This window comes from Saimiri boliviensis, chromosome 10 (assembly GCF_048565385.1).
Source record: "Saimiri boliviensis isolate mSaiBol1 chromosome 10, mSaiBol1.pri, whole genome shotgun sequence".
In the NCBI taxonomy this organism is placed as follows: Eukaryota; Metazoa; Chordata; class Mammalia; order Primates; family Cebidae; genus Saimiri; species Saimiri boliviensis.
Genome location: NC_133458.1, coordinates 19,537,369 through 19,550,676, shown reverse-complemented (window position 1 = coordinate 19,550,676; position 13,308 = coordinate 19,537,369). Strand labels below are relative to the sequence as shown.

Sequence of the window (13,308 nt, the reverse complement as noted above, 5' to 3'; positions counted from 1 at the left end):
AATTAGTTATGTATCAGATGTGTGGCCCAGGAGAAAAGGAGAGAGCTCAGATAACCCATGACCCTTCCCACCAGGGCAAGGAGGCATAGTTGGGCCAGAGAGTAATCCACATGTTCCCAGGCCTTATCATGCCATTTTTTTAGGGCCTAGAATCTAAAGGTTCTAAGACAGACAAAACAAGTGTCAAAACTGTTCCAGAAGCAGTTTAGTACCTTAAAACATCTAGCAAAGACAATATCTGACCTACCTAATTGAGACCAAATGTCTACATTAATTCCTAAGATGTTTCCATGCTATTTCACCAATAATTATAGAATTATCTTTATTTACTAAAGATGATTAAGGTCATGTGAACTAAAAGACATTTGAGTTAAAGTTTCTGTTTTTCTGATAAAATATTTGATTTAAGCACTTACTTTTTTTTTTTAGGTGAATTAATTGGAGCTCTATTACATATTTTGGTAGTGAACCATCACATACATGACACAGATATACAAGTAGAAACAGATCTTACAGGTTTATACGAGTCTCATTAGCCAGTTTTTAAATAGGGTTTGTTTCCCCATACACTCTTCCAATTGCCTATTTTATTGCCCTAGGCAATTATTAACCAGGTAATGCTATATTTGTCTTATAAAGGGACCACTCTTAGGTGAAACAAGATAGAAAATGTATAATTTAAAAGCACAGAGCTAAGACATTAGTTCTAAATATTGTACCATCATTTGCTCAAACCAAGGGAAAAAAATGTAAGTTCAGTTAAGACGGCCAGGAAAAGCTTCATTGCTTGCTTACTTGCTTTCTCTTCCTCTCTGTCTCTCTTTCTCTTTCTTTTTGTAATAGTCTGTTTTCACACTGATGTAAAGAAATACCTGAGACTGGGTAATTCATAAAGGAACGAAGTTTAATTGGCTCACAGTTCTGCATGGCTGGCAGGCCTCAGGAGACTTACAATGATGGTGGAAAGGGAAACAGGCACGTCTCACATGGCAGCAGGGGAGAGGGGCAGAAAAAAGGAAGAACTTCCAGACACTTACAAACATCAGATCTCATGAGAACTCACTCTCTACCACCCAGTCGCCCAAAGTGTTGCACATGCCCCCCCACCCCCGACTTTTTTTTTCTTTGAGACAGGGTCTCCCTCTGTTGCCTAGGCTGAGTGAAGTGGTGAAATCATAGCTCACTGCAGCCTCAACTACCCAGGCTCAGGTGATCCTCCCACCTCAGTCCCCCAAGTAGCTGGGACCACAGGCATGCACCACCATACCTAGCTAGATTTTTTTTGTATTTTATCATCTTATCCAGGCTGGTCTCGAACTCCTGGGCTCAAACAAGCCACACCTCAGCCTCTCAAAATGCTGGGATTACAGGTGTGAGCCACAATCCCTGGCCTTTTATTAAGAAGTGGGTTTAATGTTAATAGTACACTAATACGAAGATAAAATTTGGCTTTCTCTTTTGAATAAGATTTTCATGGAAATTACTAAAAGATAATGAAAGGTTTTTTGTTTTGTTTTGGGGTTTTTTGCCCTTTAAATAAATGACCAAAAAAAAAAGGAAGGGAGAGAGAGAAAAATCAGATTTGAGTTGGCCTCATGCTGTTTTTATTGGGTCTTGTGTGGAAAGTTGAGTTTACCCTTTATCAACAAGTGAAATTTTTGCTTGTTAAAAATTCTGAGCTGCCACCACAGCTACTGCAGCCTCTGGGAGCCTAGAAAAGAGGGATGAGAACAGTAAATGACTCAGTCCCCCAGTGTCAGTGGTGGTGGTTGTGGCCAGGGAGGCATGATGGCCAGGTGGGGGCGCTGCTGCTGCGAGGAGCAGGCAATGGTGGGTGGTACTTTGGGGGTGGGGGTGGGGCAGCATCATGAATAAAAAGAATCACCACAATCAGGAAAAGGGGAAAGTTTAACAGAAGGAGAAGACACGGTCGGATCAAATTTCCATCCGGAAAAATAGCCTTGTTGCTGTCCCGTCTACAGCATCTGCTAAAAGAAACGTATCAACCTCTCAGCCCATAGTGAAGAAAGACAAACAGCAAAATCCTTCAAGGTTTAGCACAAGCAGTAATAAAGAACTTCAAACACCACCATCTTTAAACGATGTTCCTCCTGCTGATCGAGAGACACACTTTTTCTGGCAGTTACATCAGTGTTGTGTCCTCTTTGACTTTCTTTCTGATCCACAAAATGACCTAAAGTGGAAGGAAGTACAACAGGCTAATTTAAAAGAAATGGTAGAATTTGTCACCCGTCATCAGAATGGGGCCACAGAGCCTGTTTACCCAGAAGTAGTCCATATGTTTGAAGTTAACATATTTCAAACATTACCACTTTCTTTCTATCTTCCAGGAGCTGAATATCACCCAGAGGAAAACAAACCAATTTAGAAGACACCTGGCCTCATTTAGAGTTTGTTTATGAATTTTTCTTAAGATTTTTTGAGTGTCCAGATTTCCAACCTAATACAGCAAATAAATATGTTGATCAGAAGTTTGTATTGCAGCTTTTAGAGTACTTTGACGGTGAAGCTCCTCAGGAAAGTGGTTTTTTGTTATTGTGTAGTTTTTTTTTTTTGTTTTGAGACAGAGTTTTGCTCTCTTGCCCAGGCTGGACTGCAGTGGCACAATTACGGGTCACTGAATGCAACCTCTGCTTCCCAGGTTCAAGTAATTATCCCATATCAGCCACCCAAGTAGCTGGAATTACAGGTATGTCCACCATACCTAATTTTTATATTTTTTATACAGACAGGGTTTTGCCATGTTGCTCAGGCTAGTCTTGAACACTTGGCCTCAAGAGATCTGCCCACCTCACTCTCCCAAAATATTGAGCTTACAGGTGTAAGCCACATGCCTGGCCTGGGAGAGAGTTTTCCTAAAACCAGGCTCTGTGGAATCTGTGGGAAATTCTTAGGCTTGAGAGCTTACATCAGAAAACAGATGAATAATATATTTAATGGATTTATTTATGAAACAGAGCATCACAATGGCATACCAGGGTTACTAGATATATTTGGAAGTATAATTAATGGATTTGTTTTACCAGTAAAAAAAGAGCACAAGATTTTCTTATTCAAGGTGCTATACCCTTGCACAAAGTGAAATCTCTGAGTGTTTACCATCCCCAGCTGGCATATTGTATAGTACAGTTTTAGAAAAGGTTAGCACCCTCACTAAACCAGTGGTGACAGCATTTCTCAAATATGGGCCAAAGCCTTATAGTCCAAAAGAAGTAATGTTCTTAAACAAATTAGAAGGAATTTTAGATGTAATTGAACCATCAGAATTGGGAAGATCATGGAGCCACTCTTCTGGCAGTTAGCCAAATGTGTCTCCAGCTCACACTTCCAGGTGGCAGAGCAAGCACTTTATTACTGGAAGACTGAAAACATTATGAGCTTCATCAGTAACAATGCAGCAAAGATTCTGCTCATCATGTTTCCATCCTTGTACTGTAATTCAAAGATGAATTGGAACAAGACAATATATGGCTTGGTATCCAACACCCTGAAGCTCTTCATGGAGATGAACCAAAAGCTATTTGATGATTGTACCTAACAGTTCAAAGCAGAAAAACTGAAAGAGAAGCTAAAAATGAAAAACAACAGGAAGAAGCACTGGTGAAGAGAGAAGATCTAACCAAAGCCAATCAGCAGGTACTAAAAAAGATTGTAACATGAAAATGTCCAGGGTGTTACTTGAATATTCTTTATAAGATAGGAATATGTATTTGCCATGAGAAGGAGGGATATCATTTTGGCCAAATAAATGACTTATAGTGACCTGGGATTCTATTTTGTAATAGCAAGTGTTTAAACCTTTCATATTTGACAAACTTTCCAAAGTCAAATTCTAAATGAAACTTTTTTTTTAATCTGGCTAACCCTTTTAGATATTAGGTACCCTAAAGTCCAAAAGAGACATATTTGGCTTATTTGGCAGACTAAAACCATACAAGAAACATTACCAAATATAAAATGGTATTTAAACTTTCTTTGGTTTGTATTGATATAAATATATTATTAGCATGTGTTTCAAAATTCTATAACAGTCCCATAATTCTGATATGTCTGATATTTGTGATGTGTATATATTATCAGTAATAATTATAATTGTTATGTTAAATTGTTTTGTGCCATATGATGATCAGACTTTAACCATAGCTGTTCTGAGACTTTAGCCCCTCCCCTGGCCTGGGCAGCAGCCTCCCCACACCCTGCCATGAACAGCACCCTTGCCCCAATACTCTTCAGGCCCTGGTGGCCTGGTGCTCACTTTGCAAGCCTGAGTGGCAGTGAGCGGAGCTATTTGTGAGGCTGGGAGAGAGAACTGGCAATCCCCAGAGGAAAGGGAGCCTCAAATCCCTCTGTATGCAGTTGCCAATTGTTATTTTACTCTGATTCTTTTCAAAGGAAGTTTTATAATTGGCTATAGGACTCTGACAGGTGTCCTTGAATCTAGGTTTCTAATAACTTTGAAAATTGTGATATTAGGATGGGGAAAAAAACTTCCAAGACTCCCATAGAAAGCTAATGTGTTCATAAATACCAAGCAGAACAGGAGTTAATTACATAGATTGAACTAATGGAAGAACAAAATAGTCTTTTTATGACTTTTTGTTTGAAACATTGCTAATTACTTTGTTTTACAGAGTCCAGAATATCTTTTGTCTTTTGTACTTTTGCAACTTTTAACAATTAGGTAAATTACATTCTTGCGAGCAAAATTTAGAGTGTATTTCTTTCTCTCTACCTGGTTTCCTCAGAATTTACAAAATATTTGTAAGTATTCTTAATTTGTGGCAGTATAGTTATTTGTGCAAGTTCAGTAAAAATCTTTTTGCTTTTGTAACAGGACACCGCCATTGGAGACCCTGGTTATTTTACCAAGTCCTTGACTAGAATGGCATACTTTCAGGTATAAACAGACTGCTTTAGGGAATCAAAGTTGACTTATAGAGCCAATAAAAGCTCCTTGGTAAAACTGGCCTCTTACCTTGTCTACGTAGTCCTTGTATAAAGTTCATGACTTGTGGTAAGTAAAGAATGTCACCTTCTGACAGGTCCAAGAGTGCCAAATTATCTTGGGGCCTTACGGAGAGGAATTCCTCCAACTCATACAGGTATTTGCAGGTACAGATAAATCTATAGCTGGACTCAAACCTTTAAAAATCTAAACTGAGATTTCTTAAGGAATAAAGGAATCAAACACTATCAGCAGAGCCAATTTTAGAAAGAGTATGTGGCAAGTAATTATTCTTGCTATATTTTATGCAAATATTCAAGCCATACATAAGACTGAAATTTATTATGCAAATAAATTGGTTTTACTATGATTTGTCTTTGTAAAATTAACTAGAGAGAAAAAATTATGTTTTAGAAAAAAACTATAGTACACTTGTTGTTAGAGTCTAGTCTCGTTCACTGTTTTTGAGTTTTTTATTTTCTGCAATTTGGACTGAATCCTGAATTCCTTTCAAGCTACAAGTCCCAAATTATTGCTTTCAAAATTTTCACACTTGGAATCAGTGAATTTACTACTACACTATTCCTTGTAATACAGATGAGAAAGACGTGTCAGACGACCAGTCTTCCGCCTCTGTAACTAAAGATGCTTTGAGTCTAACATCTGAATAAATTGTGCTCAGTGTTAACCTTTGTTTTTCTTCTGTCTCCATAGAAATGCCTCTTCTTGCCCCTTCGCTGATGCAACAGCCTAGTGCGGTGGAGCAGCAGGTGGAGCAGCAGGTGGAGTAGCGCTGCTGCCCGAACCTGCAGCTAACCCGTCTGACTTCCCGTTCAAACCGAGCCCACTCGAGCTGCAGCCATGTCTGGGGACGAGATGATTTTTGATCCTACCATGAGCAAGAAGAAAAAGAAGAAGAAGAAGCCTTTCATGTTAGATGAGGAAGGGGATACCCAAACAAAGAAAACCCAGCCTTCAGAAACAAAAGAAGTGGAGCCAGAGCCAACTGAGGTCAAAGATTTGGAAGCCAACGAAGAGGACAGTAGGAAAAAAAAGATGCTTCTGATGATCTAGATGACTTGAACTTCTTTAATTAAAAGAAAAAAACTAAAAAGATATTTGATATTGATGAAGCTGAAGAAGGTGTAAAGGATCTTCAGATTGAAAGTGATATTCAAGAACCAGCTGAACCAGAGGATGACCTTGAGATTATGCTTGGCAATAAAAAGAAGAAAAAGAAGAATGTCAAGTTTCCAGATGAGGATGAAATACTAGAGAAAGATGAAGCTCTAGAAGATGAAGACAGCAAAAAAAGATGATGGCATCTCATTCAGTAATCAGACAGGCCCTGCTTGGGCAGGCTCAGAAAGAGACTACACATATGAGGAGCTGCTGAATCGAGTGTTCAACATCGTGAGGGAAAAGAATCCAGATATGGTTGCTGGGGAGAAAAGGAAATTTGTCATGAAATCTCCACAGGTCGTCTGAGTAGGAACCAAGAAAACTTCTTTTGTCAACTTGACAGATATCTGTAAACTATTACATTGTCAGCCCAAACATCTTCTTGAATTGTTGGCTGAATTGGGTACAGGTGGTTCTAGAGATGGTAATAACCAACCTGTAATCAAAGGAAGATTCCAACAGAAACAGATAGAAAATGTCTTGAGACAATATGTCAAGGAATATGTCACTTGTCACACATGCCGATCACCAGACACAATCCTGCAGAAGGACACGTGCCTCTATATTTCCTACAGTGTGAAACTTGTCATTCTAGATGTTCTGTTGCCAGTATCAAAACCGGCTTCCAGGCTGTCATGGGCAAGCAAGCACAGCTCTGTGCCAAAGCTAACTAATTTGCTAATCACTGATTTTACAAAGAGTGTTGTGGAGATGTGGCTGGACAGGTTTGCCGTCAGAGTAGATGTACTGTTGTATTAAAAACAAGATAAAAAAGCTGCCAGGTTCTTTGGTGAGTGGTTGGTCTGAAATCCTTGCAGGATGCTGACACTCGAGCTGTTGACATACTTGTTGCCTACTTTAACAACTGTCAGAGAAGCGTGATATAGGATAAGGAGGTGCTTTTTAAAAAATCATTCATAGATTTCTGTAAAATGCAAGATAAATTAAAGTTATTATAACAGTGGAAAAAAAAAAAAAGAAATGCCTCATTAAAAATCCATTTGCCTTCATCACATGCAGAGGCCAAGCACATCTGCAATGCCACCTACTGGATGAAACGCAGCTATTTAACCAAACTGATCCATTCTCAAGAACTAGGCAGTGCTTATGACTATGTTCATGAGTATTCATCCGTCTTCCTGTAAGCTGTCAAATACCTAGTTAGCCAACCTGTCGTCATATCCAGTTATGATGGCAGTGGGCAACCTATATGATAATTAAGACTAACTGCTGTGTATATATTCCAGTAAATTTGGGAAATGTCTCAGCCCTGCAAGATACATACCAACAAATCAAACCTATGTCTGACTCCACACTGTCACTAGAACAATGATTATTGTCCTGATTCAGGTCAGTACCATCCTGGTGGCAAAAGCTGGCTGTAACATTGGCCCTGACTTCAAGGATAGTCATATTCTTCTGTTGTGGAGTTTACTTGTGCTGCCCCCTCCACATGGGAATGCAAGACTGGCTTTCCCCAGAGACTTTCCAGACCTTGCACCATAATGTTCCAACAAATATCATCTGTAAAGTCCAGTCATTCGTGAATATTTCCAAATCTAAACAGATCAGTTCCATACCAACACCCAATAACTATCATTATCACCCAACACCATCTTTCAGCAAGAAGTAGCCAGAATAAAAACAGTACCCCAATTCCACAGAGATGGAAGGGAACTTGGTAGTGCGGAATTGTAACCAAATATTCCCATTTTCCTAATAAATAGGTAAATTTTTTTCTCTCTTCTTTTCTTTTTCTTCCTTTCCCCTACTTTTATCTCAGTCCTTTGGAAATGCAAATTTCTAAATTTTAATAGCCTTTTACCTCCCCTTCAACGGACATTCCCTACAGGGCAAGTTCACCTAACTTTGTGCTTAGGAACTCCAGGAAGGAAATCTCACCCACCAGGAGATTGCCTGGATAGATAACAGTTGATTTACAACCCAAAGTACGCCTGCTCATGGAGACACCAGCAGTCATCAGCTTCACCACCTGGTAGATGCCATGCTAAGCTAACATGCCAAGCCCTTACCCGCTCACTTCCCTCCACCCCATGGGCCGTTAATGCTAAGCCCCCTCTAAAAGTGCTTGCTTTCTGCTCCAAAAGACAAGTGGTACCCTTACGCAGGACTCCTATAACTTCTTCCCCTAAGCTAGCTTCAGAATAAAAAATTGCTTGCTTTATACCAGACCTCACTCTCATTAAACTCTGTTGGCAGCGAGCAGCTGAACCTGCATTTTGGTTATAAGACTACGAGGCATGCCACCATGCCCAGCTAAGTTTTAAAATGTTTTTGAAGAGGTGGGGGTCTCACTATGTTGCCCAGGGTGGTCTCAAAAACCTGGCTTCACATGAGTCTCCCACCTTGACCTCCCAACATGCTGGGATTACAGATGTAAGCCACTAGGCTCTGCCTCTATTTTGGCTTTTTACCTTAGCTTACTCTCCACGTAGATAGCTGTCTTTTGGGTAGAGCCCTTTAAGAAAAGGGCCAGGAAAGCATGCAGCTTCATATTTAAATATGCGACAAGTAGGCAGACCTGGAAGGCAGAACACAGATGCCCGAAAATCAAGGATCTCATTTTGCATTGAATTCTGGGTCCCCAAAAAGAGGGGAATACCATGGAATGTGACAGTGCAATGCTTTTACAACACACTACACTGCAAGGACATTCCCCCAAGATTGGTGGGCAACTCAATCAGCCTGCTCTGTGATCAGCCCATCCCCCATAGGAGTCATATCCCTTATTGGCATGTGGGGGTGTTTACACGGCTTTTAGATACCCCCAAACACCTTTTTTCCCTCCAAATGTGCCACAAAATAAGTAGCACCTTGTAGTAACAACCATTCACTGTGAGCAGCTACCATTAGCCTAAGAGTGTATCTCTTACTTATGTTACATATACCAAGGTTATTTTTGCACAATGCAAAGTAATTTCTGGTACCACAAAAAGCCAAAAAGATCAGGTAATGCAATACAGAAAAAACAGTTTTAGATCTGAGAGGACTATGTCCATTTACGACCTGGAATTACCTGAGGAAGAAAAGCAGTTTCTCCCAGAAAGGAGTCTGTGGCACCTTTTTCATTTTTCTTAAGGGTTCTCAGGCTGTTAGAATTTACAATGTATGAAGAATAGGGTTAAATAAAAGTAACCTGAAGAACAATTTTTAAGAAAGGAAGTGAACATAGAAACCAAATACATGGGCTCTTTAAAAAGATTTCAGTCATCTGAAAAATAAGATTCCCAAAAACAGAATTTTAAAAAGGGAAGAAAAAGATAAGGCCTTTTAAATATATATGTATATGTATCTACACACCACACACACACACACATATGTATATGTGGGTGTATGTATATATATATATACAGAGAGAGAGAGATAGAGAGAGAAAACACTTGAATATCAGCTTTTAATTAAGTTCATTTTTAGCCACAGAAATCTTAAAAAAAAAAAACCTTTCAAGTCTCTTGTTACCAGATTTTAGCCTGGACAACGGCAGATAATTTTGGCTTTTGAGTTTCTTTACCAAAGGTATCTATCTAAGTGTCTCAGTCAAGATTATGACTTAATCATAGTTGAACGAGTTGTCTCCAAAGAGGTAGCAAGCAATTTTTGCAAGATCCAGAAGCACCCTAGAGATAGCTCAGAGAAAGGAAAATGCAGAATAAAAAAATCAGAAACTGTCCGTGGAAGGAAAAGGGATCAATAAATGGCAAAAGTCACACAGATATCAAACCAGAAAGAACTCATTCCCTGGCTGAGTATTGAACCCATGCTACCTTAGTCAAAGGAGAGTATCTTAGCTACTAGACTACAGCATGGGATGCTGTGTTAACCTGTATTTGCATTGCTATAAAGAAATACCAGAGGCTGAGCAATTTATAAAGAAAAGAGGTTTGATTGGCTCATGGCGCTGCAGGCTTTAAAGGATGCATGGTGCTAGCATCTGCTTCTGGTGAGGCCTCAGGAAACTTATAATGATGATAGAAGGTGATAGGGAGCCAGCATGTCACATGGCAAGAGTGAATGGGTGAGACAGAGACAGAGAGAGAGAGAGAAGAGCAGTCCCAGACTCTTTTTTTTTTTTTTTGAAATGGAGTTTCGCTCTTGTTACCCAGGCTGGAGTGCAATGGCGCGGTCTCGGCTCACTGCAACCTCCGCCTCCTGGGTTCAGGCAATTCTCCTGCCTCAGCCTCCCGAGTAGCTGGGATTACAGGCACACGCCACCATGCCCAGCTAATTTTTTGTATTTTTAGTAGAGACAGGGTTTCACCATGTTGACCAGGATGGTCTCGATCTCTTGACCTCGTGATCCACCCGCCTCAGCCTCCCACAGTGCTGGGATTACAGGCTTGAGCCACTGCGCCCGGCTGGTCCCAGACTCTTTTAACAACCAGATCTTGCAGGAACTAAGAACTCACTTATCCCCAAGGGAATGGTGCTAAAGTATTCAAGGGGGATCTGCTCCCATAATCTAATCATCCCCACCAGGTCCCAACTCCAACACGGAGAATCACATTCAACATGAGATTTGGAGAGGACAAACATCCAAACCATATCAGGTGGTCTCCAGTGATCTTCCCGAAGGATTCTAGAGCAGGCAGTTCTGAGCTTGCAAAAGATTTTCACTTTTAGGTCAAAACTGTTTTTTCATTATTTTAAGTCTATCAAGAGAATTTCTAAGGCTAGCTATGACACTAGTATATGTCATTTAAAAAATTTTGGTTTTCCCATTAATTATTTAGAATGAGAAATGTATAAAATCTTTTCTATTTTCAGTGGTGTACTTGGTTCCAATAGCAACTCAATGCAAAAAGCTCTTGAAAGCCCAGGTGGTAATTTTCCAGGTTTTTTCCACATAAGCAAGAGATATTACTGGAGAGGGCATAGCGGAGGCAATCCCCAGGATCATCAAAAACTTACTCTTGGAAATAGACTTAAAATAACAAAAGACATTATGAAAGGAGAATAAAAACTTGGGACACCAATTCATTATGCCAGAAGAAAAAAATTGTAAGCAACATTTCATTTATCTGCCTCTGTCATCCAGGCTGGAGTTCAGTGTCATGATCATAGCCCACTGTAAACTCAAACTCCTGGTCTTAAACTTCTGGCATCAATCTTCCTCATTGAGCCTGCCTGGCATTCACTTATCTAAACATGGAATTGCTAAGCCAGTCTTAGGTGAGGAAACCAAGCAACAAAGTTCTCACAGTGAAAATAGCATAAAAATCCTCTTGTGCTTCTGAAAGGGAGAGGGCATAAAAGTTGTCAGAATCAAAATAGAGGCTAGTGCAGTGGCTCACCCCTGTAATCCCAGCATTTTGAGAGGCTGAGGCAGATGGATCACTTGAGGTCAGGAGTTCGAGAGCAGCCTGGCCAACATGGTAAAACCCCTATCTCTACTAAAAATGCAAAAATCAGCTGGGCATGGTGTCACATGCCTGTAATCCCAGCTCTTGGGAGGCTGAGGCAAGATAATCCTTTGAACCTTGGAGGTGGAGGTTGCACTAAGTGGAGATGGTGCCACTGCACTCCAGCCTGAGTGACAGAGTGAGACTCCATTGCAAACAAAAAATGTCAACCAGAAAACCCTGACAAACAGAGCACTGAGGAAGGCCATGAAGGGAAGTGTTTTCATGTGTAAACAGCTGAGGATCAAAACATCACAAAAGACTCTGCAGAAACCCTACTCTTGAACAAAGGTAATTGCACCCTGCACAAAATAATACTTCTGTAAGGACAGCTGCCTGTTCAATATTGACCTGATGCCACACTTGTTATTGATCTTTGTAGCCAAAAGTAACTATCTTGAAATAATTATGTAATCTTCCTCAATTTTTCTTTACAAAATTCTCTCTTCTTGAGGAGTTAGCCAACTTGCTCTTTGTAGACAGTGAAGGAAAGGTCCCCAGAGAACCTCAGACACATCCCACAAGTGCTTACACCGTATGTTTTGTGCAGATAAGGGAACCTGCAAAGGGTACTTGCCTAAACATGCTTGCAGTGGAAAATTCCATCCTGTAACATGTGTGTATAAGGGAAATAAATCAGTATACAGTGGCTCAGACTAAGGGCTCACATGCACACTGGAAGGATGGGATGGAGCTGCCAGGAATTCACGCCATATACAAATAAGGCCCCCAGCCCCATCAGGTTTTCTATAATGCCCTTGTATTCAACTGTGAAGGGGACAACCAACAATCTGCTTTCAAAACCCCTCTCTTTGCTCAGAAGTTTCTTTTTGCTTAACAAATTCACTCTGTTCACTCTTCAGTGTCTACACACCTAATTCTTCCCAGTCATGAGACAAGAACTAGGACCTAGCTGAGTTAAAGGGCAGAAAGACCACAACATTCTCTTACCTCCTTGAATATGCACATAGTTTACTATGGTGTGCATATTCCTATTGCAATGCACTATTTCTGAATAAATATCATTTTCTTTTACAGAATATCTCTCTGTAATTTAGGTTCATATGAGGAAAAGTAGTTATTCTGAAATATGCCCAAAGCATTCTGTTGTTAACAGGACATGACTTAAAAAAAAAAAAAAAGCAACCATTTACCTAAAGTGTAAATGACTGGGGTTTTATTGGAACCTAACTGATCTAGGGGAAGGTAAATACCCATCTCCAGCACCCTCTGGCCTTCCTGCCTCACCTAAGCAGAAGAAGGAAGTGAGAAGCACTTGTGAAGGTCAAAGCCAAGGACACAGACTCACTAAAAGACTGAGACCTATATATAATGGTAGAACTATAGAAAGCTTCCCCTTTCCTTACATCTTACCACCTCATCATAGGGCTCTTGGATAAGAACAGAAGAATACAACTGACAGGATATCACATCTCAGACCTTATTTAATGAGAAATAGCTAGGGAATCCAAAAGACAACAGAGGAGACAAAAGTAAAGATACCAGAGAAATTGTAGCCTCAGATACCTATGCTATAGCAAGCAGTAAATAAAGTGTAACCCCTAGCCACACAGAAAACACACTTTGAAGAAACAGGGAACCAGACTCAGATATGTCAGAGATATGGGAATGATCAAACTGGAACTCAAAAACAATTACGATTAATATGCTAAGGGCTCTAATGGGAAAATGCAAAACCAAACTGGTAATGTCAACAGATTGGCAATATAAGCAGCAATG

The 13,308-nt window shown here is 40.1% G+C and overlaps 2 pseudogenes; both read left to right on the top strand.

Annotated features, from left to right (window-relative positions):
- Positions 1 to 1,788: 1,788 nt before the first annotated feature.
- Positions 1,789 to 3,681, top strand: LOC101047369 (serine/threonine-protein phosphatase 2A 56 kDa regulatory subunit gamma isoform pseudogene; annotated as a pseudogene).
- A 2,107-nt stretch (positions 3,682 to 5,788) lies between these two features.
- Positions 5,789 to 6,822, top strand: LOC101043322 (eukaryotic translation initiation factor 2 subunit 2 pseudogene; annotated as a pseudogene).
- The last annotated feature ends 6,486 nt before the right edge of the window (positions 6,823 to 13,308 follow it).